Source organism: Corvus hawaiiensis, chromosome 6 (genome assembly GCF_020740725.1).
Source record: "Corvus hawaiiensis isolate bCorHaw1 chromosome 6, bCorHaw1.pri.cur, whole genome shotgun sequence".
NCBI lineage: Eukaryota > Metazoa > Chordata > Aves > Passeriformes > Corvidae > Corvus > Corvus hawaiiensis.
Genome location: NC_063218.1, coordinates 55,347,730 through 55,365,644, shown reverse-complemented (window position 1 = coordinate 55,365,644; position 17,915 = coordinate 55,347,730). Strand labels below are relative to the sequence as shown.

General features: G+C 43.9%; 1 protein-coding gene across 8 annotated transcripts in view; it reads right to left on the bottom strand.

Moving 5' to 3' along the window:
• The window catches only part of MICAL2 (microtubule associated monooxygenase, calponin and LIM domain containing 2), a 119,393-nt gene extending 112,718 nt beyond the window's left edge, over positions 1-6,675 (bottom strand). For 6 of the 8 annotated variants that reach the window (XM_048306543.1, XM_048306548.1, XM_048306549.1 and 3 more), the window contains exon 1: positions 6,580-6,667. The gene's annotated coding sequence lies outside the window, so the exon portion shown is untranslated. Of the gene's footprint in view, positions 1-5,744; positions 5,767-6,579 lie in introns of those variants that run through there. The other 2 variants (XM_048306544.1, XM_048306546.1) reach the window with 2 other exon arrangements.
• Between the last annotated feature and the right edge of the window lie 11,240 nt (positions 6,676-17,915).

The following is a 17,915-nucleotide window of genomic DNA, read 5'->3' as shown; positions in this document are numbered from 1 at the left end:
CATTTGCTGGGACACCTAATGTTGACTCAGTGCAAGGGCAGAGTTTCAGAGAGTAAGTACAGCAAGAGGTATTTGATTACATCCACAAATTCAGTTTTTGAATGGATCAAAAGTTCGTATTTATGGAGCTTGTGTCCAAGCTTTAACCATGTGCATGTTTCTAACATTCATTCAACCACGTTAATGTTCTGAACACAAATACTGTACAGAGGGGTGGCAGCTGTTACTTCTAAAAATCACTAGATTGAAATGGGAGGAACCTACACTCTGCATTCACTTTGAAATCTTAAAAGAGGCTCCAGACTTCAATATTCTTCTGTCCCTACAGCCATGTAATTACTGAAACAATTTTCTGAACTGACAGAAACAGCTGGTTGCATAGGTGGTAACCATAGGAATTTGTAGCACTCAGTGAAAGGGGAAAATCAAATACCAAGCAGAAGGCCAGGAGATCAGATCTGAATGAGAACTCGCTCACATAAATTATCCAAGCCCAAATATCACATTCCATCAGAAGTTCTTTCAGTTCACCTAGGATGGAAATGAGACATGGAGAAGTAAGCTCTTGTGTCAGGATGCTCACTCGTTTACTGCCTCTAAAAGGAGAGGAGCAATGGCAATTCAAGTGCACAAGCAGATCCTGTGTCTGACCCACAGCTGGGGTGAATGATGACATGGGGGTGATTAGCACTGACTACATATTTACTACCAAGAAGTCAAGCCCAACACAAGCCCTCTATTTTCTTCTCATCAGCTCAGATTGCTACTTAAAATTACTCCCCAGATCAGCTCAAGGTGCCATAAAGACAATCCATAAAAAGCAGCCTGATAACAAGCACATACAATAGGTAAACCCGTATGAAAGGAAGTCAAACTCACAAATAAGCAGAAACCAAAAAATACCCAGTATCTTGTAAAGTTCTTGTTTAACCAGAGGGTTTCTTCAGCTAGAAAGGGTGTCAGCAAGGAACATTGCATTCCATTATGAATTCCTCCCTTTGCTTTTAGCAACTGCCTTCAGAGCCTGCATTTGTTTCTGTAAATCCTTCTGTGCTGCTCCCTGCATGCATGAGTCTAGAGGGCAAGGGTACTGCACATCCCTAGCACCACTGACAGATGGGGCTCACCTCAGCCAGTAACACAGATTAAGGTCTTTGCAATACACTCTTATCTGATCACACGGGAAAAAGAATTCCACTATCTGCCAAACACGAGTCTTCTCAGAGCGAGAGGAAAATTTGTCTTCTGCTGCACCTTCTGCTTTGCTGTTTACAAAACCGTTTGTATTTTTTTTGCTGGACTCCATCATATATGATTTGCACATTATAGGCTAGGAAAAGAAATCTTGGAAGATTTCAAAGCCTTCCAGATAGCTATGGGAGTCACCTATTCAGGTAAGAAAATGACAAAATATGTTATCTGAACCAGGTATTTTAATGTTCTTAGTCTTCTAAAAGAAACACTATATAACAAAAATATCATAGTTCCAGTGTCTCACCACCCCCACAGCAAAGAATTTCTTCCTGACAGCTAATCTAATCCTGCCCTCTTTCAGTTTAAAGCCATTACCCCTTGTCCTATCGCTACCTGCCCTTGTAAAAGGTCCTCTCCAGCTCTCTTGTAGCCCCTTTTGGTAGTGGAAGGGTGGTCTAAGGTCTGTTGAGTTACCACTAAGAATACTTAAAGTTGATTACAAAACATCCCGGTTTATTCCCAACAAAAATTTCACATGGCTTCGGAAATTCTATTTTGATGCTTGGCGATGGCAGCAATACAGGATGGTGAACTGCACCACCCCTTTGGGCATTACTGCAGTCTAAACAGGCAATAAGCTGCAAGCTTAAAAGGTCTGAGAAGGATTTATCGTGGACTAACGGATCCAAAGAAACTGCTTTTTAGGAAGCCAAAACTCCACAACACACACTTACAATGCCAGGCACAGTCATTTTAAAAGCTGAATTGGTAATGTCCCCTTGGCTGAATGCAGCCATTGGAGAAACTGCTGCCATTATTTCTCCAGGCCACGGCGGAGGAGATGCCAGAGCCAAGAACAAAAGCTTAAATCTAGTCCACATACTTCCATCACACAGTTCCTTAAACCAACTGCCTCACCAGGTTTTGCCATCACAGTTCTAAGAGGCCAAAAGCAAGAAGAAACAAACCCAAGTTTCCTCCTAGTTACATCAGTGCTACTGGGACATTGAAATAAGGACAATCAGAATTTGAACTGAATATAAGCTAGGGCAGCAGCGTCTTCTAATTTGTGTTGTGGTACCACCTACCTTTCCCAACACAGATGGGGTTGCTATTGTTCCTCTCCCCACAGCAAACTGCCCACAGAAATTTGGAGGAGATAATAAAACCCCTGAAAACATAACCCCCACCAAACACAGGGTTATCAACTCAGAGCAGGAAGAGGGCTCAATGGCACACACAGCTCAGATTTAAGGACAAGTCTGAAGTTTTTTCCTTTCATGGAACTAGGAATCTGAAGATAATTTTGGGGAAGTTTTTACTTGCTTGTAAATGTAACTATGCATAGATGAAAGAGTTAGTCATCTTGTCCATGTCAAAAATAAACACAGCAATTTCCAGAATGTGTCACAATACGATATTAACTGTGTGTCTGCACAGTCACTGAATCAGTGGACACTTAATAGCCTTAATTTAGAATATCTGTATTTTCTGGAATCAGTCTAATGTACTCTGAACTACTAATACCACTTCTGAAAGAGTCAGTTTGCTGTATAAACACCTCTAAAACTGCTCCCAGTGACAAGAGCCAGTGTGCCCTCCCTGCACAGCTGAGCTGCCCAACACAGAGCAGAGGCTGCGCTTTACAAATTCACGGGCTCCTCACACAGAAGGAGCTTGAACAGGAAAGGTGCAGCCAAGAATTTGCTCACACACAAAATGCAGATGGCAAGTTCCTATTATACAGGTACACATCTATTATAAAGATGCATGCAAGCAAGGCTGCCAGCAGCCCAACACATCAACCCCTCAGTGTTTCTGTAGCTCCTTTACTCCGGATCCAACACGTGAGCAAGCTGAGAAAACAGGACCATTGGGAGGCAGATCTGAATTTCTGTCACCTGAAATTGTCTTCATTTTAAGGGAATCAAAACACACCATGCCCCTAAGAAGCAAAGCCTCTTCCACTAAGAAAGAGAGCTTTTCTGCTGACACCAGGGGAATCAAAGTGAGGTGAAGGAACAGATACAGGTTACCAAGGACTCACAACAAATGTCACAGCCATGTGGAAGAGTCCGGATGGGAAATATATAGCATTTGAAAGTTTTCCCTTGAGTTTTCAAGATACTAATTATACAATACCAGAGCAGTGAGACAGCTGGAGCAGATACAAGGTATGTGCTAAAAGAGGTGAAAGACTTAAAGCATACTCATGGAGAAACTGGATAGCAATCACCTCTCCTATTTTATGGTTTCTTACACTTAAAGAACATCTCCACCAAACACATAGGCTCTCTCATCTCCACGAGAAATGGGATGTCGACACAAGACTAGAAAACCCTGCTTCAGCATATCTTAGTAAAGACAAAACCTTTTCAGATCATACTTACTTCTAGATTCTAGATGAAACTGAAGGAAAACTGATCTCCCCACAAAGAGCAGGACCCTGATGTCAGGGATGTGGTACTGCTATACAACTTCAGAACAACGTTAAGGCAATTAAGAACAAACAAACAAAAAAGCAATTCAGAGTGAAACAGAGATAACTTCCCATTTCTGTATACTTCTCTTTACACTTGTTGGTTAAGAATTCACCTGATTTTACAGACAGGGCAGGAAAAGTAACATCACTTGCTGCAGACCACATGGCAAGAGGAAGCGGAATGCAGCATGCTTCAGTTTCCCTTCAGAACTTCATTTCTCCACCACACACTCTAAGATACAATATTTTTTCCTAGTACTATGAATAGAACAGCACTAAGAAATGTCGAACAGCATTTTAAAAGCTGTATTTGTCAGGTATCAACACTAAAGGTCTGTTTAGCACAGGAAAGGACATATTGCAGCAACAGTGCTGAAAAGGAGAACTGAATCAAACATATGAGTCAAATGCCGCGTCACAAAGCAGCCTCCCAGCACACAGACCTGCAGTACACAGGAACCAAGATGTAGGAAAAGGACTGAGAATTTAGCAACCCAAAGTTTTAGGTGAAAAAGACCCTTGTGCCTGTGCTGTAAGGCAGCGTGTCCACTCACAGCAGCTGATCTATGGAATACTGGTGTCTTTTGGCGTGTGTTGTAGGTGACCCCATCATCCCAGCCCTGTGCTATTGCCACCGCAGTCTCTTCTATCTGCCCGAGGGGGAGGCAGCAATGATAAGGAGGAGGTGGGGCAAGATTCAAGTCAGGGGAGTAAAATGGCCAATTACTCCTTTGAGCAGCAAGCAAAATGGTTAAAAAGATACATTTTATATTCTAAAGCTTGTATTTTCAAGCAGAGAACTGTAAAATTGTATGTTTTCCCTATTTCTAGAGAAGTGAAACATGACAAAAACTGAGACTGCCGTAAGATTCAGGCAGAGTAAGACTTAAGATCAGGGACATGCTGAGAGTTGAGTCAACACAGTTTTAATTCTTAAAACCTTTACTGACCTCATAATACACAGAGGAAAGATGTGTAGTATCTCTAGAGTCAGGAGCAAAAGTCTATTGATGCTTCAATGCGGTACTTTAGGAGCAAATTTTTCAAATGCATCCTCTAGAAAGGATAAACCCCGCTGTTTTTAGAGAAACATCCAGACACCTCAAACTAAGCATAAGTGGGCATACACTTTAACTTAGAGCGCCTGTGCCAATGATAACAGACACGAATTCCAGTTCTGTTGTCAGATAATCTGTTTTCCACCCCTGTAATATAATTAGCACCCAACATAAAGTGGCAAAATGAGGGAAGCAAGATGCCCTCTTTTCTCCCAGATCAGGGCAGTTCATGAGCATCAATTAGATGTTAATGTCCCTGGAGGCAAGCGTGACAAGTCTTATTAAGCCATTTTAAAGATTAGGACACTGAGTCATAGGGAGATTAAGAACTTCCTCAAAACCAAAAGGAGAGTCAGAGAGGGGGCAGCTACACCCCAGCAGAGGACTGCGCTGCTCCACCTTACTGCAAGGTTTAGAGTCTCTAAAGCAAAAAAAAATTAAAAAAAATAAATTAAAATAAATTTAAAAAAAAAATAAAAAGAAGGCCACGCTCCCATGAAGCCTCCTGGCCATGCCAACATGCCTCCGTTTTGACCTGCAAGAGACCATCCCTAGGTACAAGAACGCAGTCCCGTTTCCGCGCTCAGATCTCTTTTTGGCTGAAGGTACCAACAAGGCTGCCAATTGTAAACAGTTTTTAAAGTCGACAGAGACCTCCAGATATTTCCCAATTAAGACTTTTTGATACTGGTTCAACTTTACAGGCATAGGGGCAAATAAATCTACAATCACCAGTCCACGAGCCAGCTATCTGAATTCAAGTCACATGCTGAATTTACACATGAAAAACGGAATGAACGTGACAAGACAATCACTATCACAGGTTAACAAACACTTCAAAGCGCGAAGAGAAACTCAGCAGATGCCATCCTCAATTAGCCCAAAAGGTGAGCAGAGAAGGATGTTATGCTGATTAACACACTCATTAGGACGCGTCCACACTAATAGCCCGCTCCAGTGCTGTAACACATTTGGAAAGCACTCGGCTGCCTTAATCGCAAGGTACTCACGGTGCGAAAAGATTATTTTGACTTTTCCTGCGTGGCCGTCCGGGACGCGCGGGGCAGGTACAGCCCTGGGCTCGGACAGCGCTCCGGGAGGGCTCCGGGAGGGCTCGGGGAGCCCCGCGTCCGGACCCGCCAGTGGGGCACTGCCCGGCACGGCTCGGCACAGCCCGGCTCCGCGCTGCCCGGCACAGCCCGGCACAGCCCGGCTCCGCGCTGCCCGGCACGGCCCGGCACAGCCCGGCTCCGCGCTGCCCGGCACAGCCCGGCACAGCCCGGCTCCGCGCTGCCCGGCACAGCCCGGCACAGCCCGGCTCCGCGCTGCCCGGCACGGCTCGGCACAGCCCGGCTCCGCGCTGCCCGGCACAGCCCGGCACAGCCCGGCTCCGCGCTGCCCGGCACGGCTCGGCACAGCCCGGCTCCGCGCTGCCCGGCACGGCTCGGCACAGCCCGGCTCCGCGCTGCCCGGCACGGCTCGGCACAGCCCGGCTCCGCGCTGCCCGGCACAGCCCGGCACAGCCCGGCTCCGCGCTGCCCGGCACGGCCCGGCTCCGCGCTGCCCGGCACGGCCCGGCTCCGCGCTGCCCGGCACGGCTCGGCACAGCCCGGCTCCGCGCTGCCCGGCACGGCCCGGCTCCGCGCTGCCCGGCACGGCTCGGCACAGCCCGGCTCCGCGCTGCCCGGCACGGCTCGGCACAGACCGCCCGGCCCCGAGCGCCGCCGCCCGCGGAGCAGAGCCCGGCTCGGGGCGCTCCCGGCAGCCCGCGGAGGGACCGCCGTGCCCGGCGCCAGCCCGCGGGTCCCGCTCCCGGCCCCGCTGCCCCTCCCGGCCCCGCCGCACCTGCTCCGCCTCTACCCCGGACCCACCGGCTGCGGCGCCGCCGCTCCTCATGCTGCCGGCGCGGGCTCAGCGCGGCTCGCCGGGCTCGGGGCGGGGCCCGCGGCCTCCCCGCCCGCCCCGGCCCCAGCCCCAGCCCCAGCCCCAGCCCCAGCCCGGCCCCGGCCCGCCCCGGCCCCAGCGCCGGCCCCGTGCGAGCCCCGCCGGGCGCGGTGTGCCCGCGCAAGGTGCGCGTCCCCCGCTGTCCCCATCGGGGCTGGTGTGTGGCTTTGCCGCGGCCGCGCCTGTGTTTGCGGGCCCCGAGGGTCTGGCCCCAGCGGGACGGAGCAGCCGCCACCTGCCACGGGACAGCGCGGCATGGGGAGCTCGGGGCGCTGGCTGTCGGCTGCTTCAGTTCTGTGTTTGGGGAAGCGTAAATGTTGTCACATATTCGGCAGGTTCAGAAAGGTTTCGGTCAGCAGGCAAATAGAAAAGCGCTGGGGAGAAAGTTTCAAGATCAGCTCACAGCACTGACGCTGACTCCCCGACTCCCATCAACAGGAACATCTTGCTGGCGGCAGAAGTGAAGTTGCATGAAAAGAAACAGAGCAAAACAATCAGGAATCACTTGAAGTGCTGCAACAGGGAGGGCAAATGAGCTAAAGCTCATATCTGCTAATCTAAAGGCTTGACGAAAGCCCCAGCAGGCCCAATTTATCGGTAACCTCAACCGGTCATACCTATTTTGACATGTGCCACACAGTCACTACACTTAAGCGACGCTGCAGAAGGCTGTGGCAGAACAAAGGAGCGGGACCCTGGGCTGCCACGACATGAGCTCTGACCCTTTTCACACTTGAGCCAAATTTGAAGCGGCTTGGGATAAGGTGGAGAGAAAACAAGTGTGAATGTGGCCCTTTTCATCCATGCACAGCTGAATGTAACATAATCTCCAATGACCCAAGTGGCTTAGCCAACTCTCTAAAATAATTTGTTGATCTTAAGGAAGGAATTTTGTTGTAGAAAATACTTCTCATTTGGGTTGAAATTTGTCTTCCAGTTTTTTGCATCATGCTTGGCTGAACCCAAGTTTTACTCAATCATTAACTTTGAATTGCAGTATGTTTGTCTGCTTATTTAACTTCAGGAGATTAACTGTACTTTTTCCTCAAAGTGATAAAAGCAAGAATATAGAAATAGTGGTGCATACAATTTCCCTGTTATCTAAAAGACTTATCATCTTTAGCAGCCTTGGGGAAGGCAAAAACAAGGAATGAGAAAATCCTCTTGGCAAACTTCCAGGAAAAAAATGATCTGTAGTTAGCAAAGGGGGATGTGTGTACAAAAGAAATCATATTTATATGATTTTTACAAAGTCTTGCTAGTTTCAGTCCACCACTGAGAGCCAGAGAACCCAAAAAATATGAAGTCTAAAGAATTTAGCCCCTACTGGGAAATATTCCAAGACTTCAGTCTTTAGGATAGATGGTCCTTTTTGGTTAGGAAAGATGGTTACAGCACTGGTCTCCCACATGTCTGTTCACCTTCCCAACTGTCCTCTTCCCTCCATGACTCTCAGAAAAAGTTAATAAAAGTTAATAACCAAAATTTATCTGCATCATCGGGGGCTGCATGAAGACCACCAGGAACCTTGCTCTTTATTAACTATAATTAGTGTATTTACTCATCGTCCTTAACTATTTGATCTTTGAAAGTGGCTGAAAGATGAATGTATAATTCACACTAATCTTAACTATTATCACAACCATCTTTAAAAATTATGTTTCATTAGATGTTACTTAACCAGAATTAAGAAATTCTTTATTCACAGTCACACCTACCTCCAAAGGAAAACATAACTGAGATACAGTCTAGTCACTCTGGGCTAAGATGAACACACATCAGTTAAAGATTAGGTTAAAAACATTCATCAGGAACCACCAATCTGGCATTACTTGGGGCTCTGTGGGATATCCTAGCCCACCCTTCCTTCTTTGAGGTGTGGGACCCACAAGCATAAAGGGAAATAGCAACTTCCCCGGGTGCTGCACAGCCTCCCCTTCCCCTGAGAACAAGTTCCTAACCCTTGTTTTTAACAGTGCAGCTGCTTTGTAATTTTTTTGTTCAATCCTATCCATTGAAAGGATAGGAAAAAGGAATAAGAATAGTCCTTACAAAAACCATCCAGCCTTATCAAGTGGTATAAAGCCATGCCTGCTAACTCTGCTGTAGGATGTTGATCCCTCTCTGTGGCTGGCGATGTGCAGCGCTCCCTTTCCTGATGTGTGCAAGCCTATCTATTCAAATTCTTGTAAATGGAATCCTATCTACATATCCAGCACAACAAAAGCCCTTCTTGTGGTATTCAAACAACTTGTCTGATCCTTTCTGAGGAACTGTGGATGTCTTCAAAGTTAACTGATTTTTTCATACAAAAGAGGTGGCCTGGCTCTCAGGAGACCATGCTGAGCTCCCTCTTCACTTATTTATTTCCTTTATGACTTTGAGAATTCATCGTGTATCAGTTTGTGGTCTATAGGGTGCAGGTAATAGGAATTCCTTCCCTTGTGGAGGTTATGAGGGTGAAACGTTGACATTCTGCTGCATCATATGAAAGGCCACTATGGGTGGCTTGGTATTTTCCTGCTCTTGGTTTGAAGTTGCTCATCATACTCATCTCTGGTGAGGATGTGTAGTTAAATACAAATTTTCATGTTCTCTTCCTTCATTAATGCTTTTTGGTTTACATCAACATAGAAAGCCATTAGAGTGGTTCTTTTAAAGGAATTTTGCTTTAGCGTGAGGAAAAGAAAACAGATCTAAGGAAAAGAAGCTGGATTCTTTATGTGGGAGCATATACTTTTCCTGGAGCTTGGAATAGCTGGATTTTCTTACCACATGTGCAGGAAATAGCTCTTCCTACCCAATCCTGGGTGTATCAGATAATACCCTTAGCATATAAAGGAACTATTCTATTGTGAGACACCTTCTGAACAACATTTCTGTTCAAGTTTCCAAGCACATTAACAGATTTACACAGGTCTATTGCAGAAGAGTTCAAAACACTTTGGTTCATTAGAAAAAGCAGACAGAAGTACCTCTGAAGCCTGCACAGCTAATTTTCTAGCCTTCTTCCCACGGGAGACTCCAAGTTCATTTGTTAGGGAAGTTTGGGGATGGGTCCTTCATCATCCCACCTTCCTCCTGTGAGCAGCTTCTCACACACTCAGTGCTTCTGCTGCAGAAACAGGAGGGAGCTTCTCCCACGCTGCCAGGGTTTGTGTTTGCCCTGTGTTGTCTCTGTCCTTTAAGAGCTTTAACAAACCATCCCTCAGCACACCTGGTCAGTAACACACCCCTGAGCTGGTAGCATTAGTCCTTCTTCCCTCAATGTGAAGATTGATGTTTGGGGTTTGGGCATGTGTGTGGGTGGTTTTAGTTTTTCCATGTGTATTTTCTCTGCCTTTTTAACAAACAGGAGCTAGAGCTTCTGTGATGCAGATTACTGACACAAATCTAGGAAATTTCACTCCTTGGGTCACATGCCTTTGCTGGCTAAATCTCCCTGAGGCTAAGAAGGATTTTACAGTTGTGAAATTTCTAATAATACACCAAATATGGGCACAGGATGATATCTTGCCCCTCGTATTGTTCAACATTAATTGATTCATTCCCTAAGACACTTTGCTAAATGCAATTTCACAGAGAGAGGCCAGCTAGCCAGCACCAGCCCCTTCAAAATCTTCAGCTCAAGAATCAAAAAAATTCCTGATTTTGAACACAGAAGAAATGAGCCTCTCAATCTCTAGGATAACTCTAATTTCAGTAAGGCATGGAATTATGGTCCCATATTTATTCCTATAATGGAGTCACATCTCAGTGTCATTTATTTCATTAAGGGATAATGTCAGCGCTGGTGATGTTGTAATTACAAATCATGGAAACATTTTTAGAGTTCTGGAAAGCAACAGTCACAACCTTAAGAAGTTTCAAACCTCTCATGGGGCACATATCGTCTTGTAAGGTGTGTTTGAATTTTGAGAAGATTTGACAGATAATCAAAAGAGGTGGACATTATGAAGGGTGGAATAAACCATTCTTACAAAGGGTTGCATCTTTTTCTTTCCTTCTTGTAGCCAGTCTTTTAGTCAGCTGTTAAAAGATTAAGTCTTTCATAAGGGTATGTTTTCATTGTTACCCTTAGGAATACCACTAAAAGCCTTTATTTTATTCATGTTGAGTCATCAGAGTTTACTCCACAGATATTTTATATTTTCATTTCTGACACTTGGGTTTGTGTGCTCAAAAGAATAAAAAAAGAAGCTTTTGATTCTTTGATTTGCAGAAGTCGGTAGTCTGAGAAATACATGAGAGATATCAAAGCCATGGAGCTGCTTCTGTTGAAATAAATGTCAACATCTCACTGACTTCAGAGAGAAAAGGATCAAGTAATTAAGTGTTGTTTTGCATGGATTCCAATAGGCTTTGGATCAGGCCTCATTTCCCCAGCCAGTGCTTGCAGCTTTGCTGCTTTGGATTGTGCTGACAAACGACTCTCTGTAAAACTAACCCACCGAGCTCAGCAAAGCTGATAAGATTTCCTTCCTGCACTGCTGTGCTAACACCTTCCCTGAAAATGTGCTCTGACTTTGGTCATACTTGATTTCAGATTAAGACTTTGCAGAGAAAAATGAAACTTCAATGTGATAAAGTGATAAAGGAATTTAAGTTAATGTTCACTCTTCCAAGCCAAGTGGTTCCATGCTGTGTGCAGCCGGGAAATAGATTCTGCTTTGTTGGGGTGCTAAAACATCTGCATGAGCCAGTAACTGCCAGCTGCTTGAAGAATTGTCATAGATTGTATCAGGAGAAAAATACAGGAAATTTTGTGAAAAAAGGAAAAAAACCCCAAACACACAAACAATAGAAATAACTCACACACCTGCATGGAAACAGTTCCTAGAATGTGACTGCCAGTGAGTAAGGGGAACATTCTGTAAACATATTCTTAATACAAATTAACTTTTCTGTATGTGTTGTCAGCAAGAACCTGAGATTATTTCTTGTCTGTGGGAAACCTTCTGTCAGAGACAAAGATCACTTTCCACATGCTTTGATCTTAGCATATTAAATCTTAGCAGAGACTTTATTTAATTAAATGTTATTTATGTTTTGTGGGTGTTACTGAACAAAGACTTCCCTGAGTGTCATTAATGGAAGAATGACAGAGAGTTTGAACCAGGGAGGACCATCACAATAAGTCTGAATGCAGAGATATTTTAGGGAAATCCCTGTTTCTCAGACAGCTGAACACAGACATATTTGCCTAACTCAAGATGAAACCACAACACTTCTAAGTGCCATCCTTCCAGTCTCAGATTCTCATCCTTCATTTTTAAGTTATACGCTTGTAGTTAGTCTGTGCTGCTGAAATTTTTTCTTTAATGACTGTGACTCCATACACGTGAGCAAACCCACGTTAGAAGGTCAGTGCTAAATCTTGGGGAAGGAGGTACTTTCCTTGGCAATGCCAGAGTTTACTTTGGGAGATTCTGGTGACTGATCATTTGCTGTGCTATATTACACTGTATTAGAGGAGAGGTGACCTCACTTCTCATGCTCAGCCAGGAAGGAATGGCTAGGAAGAAGATACAGTCCTTTTTAAAAATTATCTAGCACAAATGTTTCTGACTTGCTCTATGGAGATAATAGAAAACAACCAGCAACTGCTGGGCATGAGCTTTGTCTGTTATACATTACTATCTGTCCTGACAGCATAAAATTAATAAATTATATGTATTCAAACCCCCTTTGTTTAAAAAATAAGGTTGCTAAGAAACAAGAGTTATGCACGTTTAATGCCATTTATGGATTTTCAAAGGATCCTGTCAATAGGAGGGGAATAACTGAGGACCTACAGGTTGCACATAAGTTTTGCTCATTATAGTTAAAGTACTTCAGCAAGAAGTGTTGATAATTATAAAAAATGGGTTTACCTATAGGTTTGCATTTCAGTATGATTTATATATGTTACAGATATTGTATTTGTAAACTTTGTTCAAAACTGAGCAGTTGTCATGGTCCAGGAGTTAAGAGGGTATGCCCAGTGAAATGTGTATATTGATATTTTTCACTACTATTCTTATTGTTGACAGAGAAAATTCATCCAGCCCCATACATTTCACTGCAGTCAACTCTATGCCCATTTAAACCAGTAACCAACTTTTCTTCTGAACTTGCTCAACTACCAAAAAAAAGAGGAAAAACAAAAGAAGAAAAAGAAAAAAAGAAAAAAGTATGACACATGGCAGCACAGCGACACAACTGCTAAGCCTGAAGGTGTTCCTGGCACTGGCAGGCTGCCCACAGTACAGACACACAAGAGACTTTCCCCTAAACCTGGTGTTACAAAGTTGAGAGCTATAGGTCTCTAATCACTACCTTAAACTTAGGAAAATTATCCTCAAAAGATTGCACTTCTTGCTGGGTGAAAATACGACCGTGTTCTCAACCTGCTACTCAGGAATACGCTCTTCAAAGTTTAATTGCTTTTTAACTACTCACCGCAACTCTAGGGGTTTTCTTTAAATTTTGTATCCATCTACAGCAGCCCTGAAGATTTCTCTTTCTTATCTGATCACAGAAAAAAAAAAAAAGCCGCTTATTCCTGTTTCCAGCCTTTCATCCCTGGTTTCTTAAATGGAGCCTAAAGCCATTTACCTGTTTAACCTTGTGGGATAATTAAGTTGTTCAAGCTTGGTCAACTTCAGTTTTCCCAGTTAAACTGGCCCCGTGCCAGCATTGTCAGTTTTCCATAAACCTGTAGGGAAGGTTTACATAACATCTCTGCTCCCAGGGAAGCTCAGCGCTGCCTCACTGATGCAGGCCACGCACGTTCATCGGTGCTGCCAAAACCCCTCTGCCGCGTTCAGAGTGGCTCAGGAGGGTACAATCCTCTTCAGCACTGCTTATGAGAGGGAAAGCCTGTGCTACAGCCCACCTGGCACAGCAAAACAAGGTTTTTAGCAAGCATTTGACAACGTTGAGACCATGTGTGGAATAAGGCCATGGTCATTCTCCTCCCTGCTGTAGTTTTGGGGACGTCAAGGATGCTGCAGCTGCTGCCTCCCCTGGGATGCCAGGCTCTGCAGCACCACGTCTCCTGCTACCGCTTGGCCATTAGCTTAGTGCTTGGCAAGGAGGTGCCACCAGCTCCCAGGGTAACAGCAGGGCTTGTTGAACAGCCTCCTTTCCCTTCCCTGGCTTTCCTCAGCTCACGCCATCTCACCGGATCACAGCACAAGCAATATTGCTCCTGACAACCTGCAAAATATTTTTATGAACTTCATCGTTTAGTGTTTAAACATGTCACGTTAGCAACTTCAAACAAACAAGCATAGCTTGCAGGGAGACCTTTTCAGACTTGCACCATCTGCCAGTAGATTTCCTGTGTCAGTGCCAGCATTAAAAAAAAGTGTTCTCTAATTTAAAAAAAAAGGTCCCGTGCATCTGCAAATGTGTCAGCAGGGCAGATGGCATCCCTTCCTGCTCCTCTACACCCAGAGTTTGAAACAACAGCTCTCAGCTAGTGGAGGAAGAGCCTGAATACACCGAGAGCAAAACCACTTAGACCTGTCTGGGATGGCAACAGGAGCGCTTGGGGAGAAAACAAAGCCTGGGCACAAGAGCGTTTCCTCAACAGCTGAAATGAAGATTAACAACGCCACATTCCCAGGGGAAATCCTGTTGAGCAGAAACTTAGTCCATCAGCTCGCTGCAGGATTGTTCCGCGTTGCTCACAGAACTGGCGTTTCTTTTAAGTGCCCTTCATCTGGCAGTATTTGCAATTCACACATGGGGTGGACCTGTGAAACTCAGCGCAGCTCATAAGTCTTCTTTTGCCGTTCAGCCTTCCTGATTTGCAAGCGCTTCCTTCTGCATGTGAAGTGCTCCTTTTAGCTCCCTATACTGCATCCTTGCAATTTCTTAATGAGCAGCAATTATGCTGCTCTTTCAAGATAAGCATCTGCCATCACCCATTCACCAACACACTGTTTAGCAATGTATAAGATAAAGACTAAAAGGCATTTTCAGAATTAAAAAAAAAAGTCAGTTTGAAATGTTTCCACGGGATTTAAATGGTTTATTTACTTCCTGGTGATCAAGAGATCACTGGCCTTTTACTTTTACCCACAGAGACAAATATTTGTTATCAGATCGTAAGCAAAAGTTCAGTTGTACATGGATAATTCATATTAAATTTCAATACAATATGAATGCTATCCAAAACTGTTTCAGAGAATGGTTTATTGTGAAACTTCACAGATGAAACTTCCTTATTAAAAAAAAAAAAAGTTCTGCATTTCGAGCAGATTCCCATTTTAATGAATTGAGTTAAAGAGCTTGGTTTCCTTCATGCCACTTCTCTTGTCATGTACTCCAGGCAGTGACAGAGCAAGGCTTTTTTCGTAGTGCACAGTATTAGGATTTTTAGCAAGCACGTACATTTCGCTGTGTGCTCGTGGAGAGAAAGTTTATATTTTTGTATTTTTTATTTCACAACATATCCAGACTTTGGAAATTTGCCCACTCTTGCCTTCTGTTTTGCTTAAAACATTAGTCTACAAAGCACCAATAAGCATCTTAAACTAAACTAATGTTTGCATGTCATTATTTATAAATGTGTAGGTGCTTGCCCGGAGGCAAAGGAGCCCATGATCCTGCTACCATGTACTGTTATTTATATGTAGCCTTTTATGGTTTGGAGTGGGTCTTTCCGCAGTATTTTTGTGTCCCAGAATTTCACTTTGCCTGCCCCTGGTACTGTGTGTAGCACCACTCTCACCCTAACAGCTCTGGCCAAAGGGGGTCAGCTGAGAACAAGGGCTTGGAGCATCTCCCAGGGCCTGGCTGGGCTCTATTACCAGCACTTCTGAGGACGAATATGCAAAGTTTGATGAAGTCAGTGGAAAGACTCCTACTGGCTTTGGGTTAGCTTTGGATCCAGCTGTAAATTATGGGAGTCTGATTTTATTTCCATTATTTGTCCACAATATTTTTTGCCTGTGTTAACAACATAGCTCCTTTTTAAACAATGACAGAACTGCTCTTTCCAGTCAAGTGATCCATTTGTCAGTAAATTACACTGTAATAGGACCAGATAGGCATCCTAAGATTGCTGCTAGATGGAAAAGGGAAAAAAGAGGCTCTTTCTAGGTTTGTGGACAATCATTGGCTTCAGGGGAATCACACAGTATCCTATTATTCTCTGTATTCAGTGTTCTTAAATGGGGGAATAGAGGTTATCCTACCTTTCCAGAAGAGCAAAGTGAAGATAAATCACAGCTCTAGGAAATTATAGGGAAATTATAAGAAAATGGGTCTAATGTGACTCCCTAGTTTGACAGTGGCAGAAGTAATACCAACAGAGGAATTCCCAGCTGATGCCCCATTCCTTTCTCTCCCTGTACGAGTGACATGTGGCATACACAGACTGTGTCACAGAAGAGAGCACATAGGAAGTGCACAGGAAATCAGGATTTTGACAGTTTAACAAGTTTAATGAAATATGTGTTCTTGGAATCAAAAGTATAGGCCCTGAAAACAAAAGGACAGCTATTGAGGCAGTTTATTTTGAAGTTATAAAGTGATTACTCTCCCTATGCATTCATCTAAATAAAATAAAGAAATAGTATTAAGTATTAAAGGGATTTCAGTTAGAGAAATAAAAGGAAAGTTTTCATTAAAATACTGGTGGTGTACAGCAGACAAGGTCTGTGCAGTCATATATCAACAGATTTTGCTCTCTGAGTAACAATTTTCCCTCAGAACATGTTCTATTTATAACCCCCCTAAGCCTTTTGCAGTATGTTTCCTGTTCAGACACCAGAAAATGACTCAGCCAATCAGTCCAGTCACTTCCCAAACATGGGATTCAAAACTAGGGAGAAAATCATGAGCATGCTCAAAACTTGACTGATGAGTCAAAACACTGTTTAAACTGATTCTTTTTTTTTGGTTCTAAAGGTACATGTTAGAAATTGTTCACCTTCTCATTGGGAGCACTTAGGTACTTGTTCACCAAGAATGGTAATATTTTGCTTGTTCATTCGCTGTGAAATGCTTTCTGTCTCTGTAATTACTCTACCACAATATTTTATTACAAAAGCAATGGCCAAAAACTGTGACATGGACAAGTCTCCCACTGCTCTTCTTTGGTCTGGGGTGGGCATTATTATGAAGAAGTACTTGATCCTTTTAGCTTGCATAAGAAACTGTCTTGGAATTACAGACATAACTGGCTAAAATTGTAATTTTCAGCTTATTTACTAACTCACTACTTTTTTTTCCAGCTCTAGAATATGAGAGATGTTGCTACATTTCCTATGCACAAAAATGAACACTATTTAAATAATCATCCATAAACCTCCTCCAGCACATTCATCTGCAAAAAAATTAAGAGATGGAACTGGAACACAGAGCAGAAGCATTCTCAATTGCCCTTTCAAGAGCAGAGGGATTATCAAAAATTAAGGATGGAGTTCCATCCTAAAACAGAAACTCATGTATAACTACGATCTGCATGGTTCATCATGGCTACAACCGCAGAAATTCTTCCACACTCCACAGCTGAAAAAAGAGAAATATTTCCTTTTGTCCAGATGTAAAAGCACCACATTTCTGGCATTTCAGCCATTTAGCTTAAAGACAGCCTCACCTGCATGTCTTGTCCTAATGTGTTTGCACTAACAAAACCCCAGAATATTCCTGACCCTTTGGAACCTGCATAATGCCTTGGAGTTTATGAGGCCGTGGTCTATTGAGCAGAAGAATACCTGTGATTCACAGCAAAGGAATTACCTTCATTTGCTATCTATTTCAATTTATTTAGGATTTTTTTCAGAGAGACTAAACAGCCTTTCTCGAATCCCACTGGCTTTCTTTCATGCAGGTCCTTAAAACGGGTTGGAAGTGGCAGAGGAACATGGTAAATATCTATACATGAGAGAGAGCTTTTGAAATTAAACCTTTTCCACATTAACTAAGCTAAATTCATATTGAGAATCTTCACAGGCCATTTATGGCCATATGCATGGCATGGCAATAGATGCCCCCATCCTGCCCTGCCTTGATTTCGTGCCAGAAGTGGTCGGCAGAACAAGGATGCGGCATGGCCTGACTGACAATGTCACTGTGATAAACGGCCGAGGTCGCATTCCAGCACTATCACTGCTGCTCTTTCCTCTGCAGGAGCTGCTCTCTCACTGCCACAGCCAGCACTGCAGCAGGGGCTCCAGAGCAGATGGAAAGCATGCAAGGATAACTACCATAGAAACATCAGGGGCAAAGTCAAAATACCG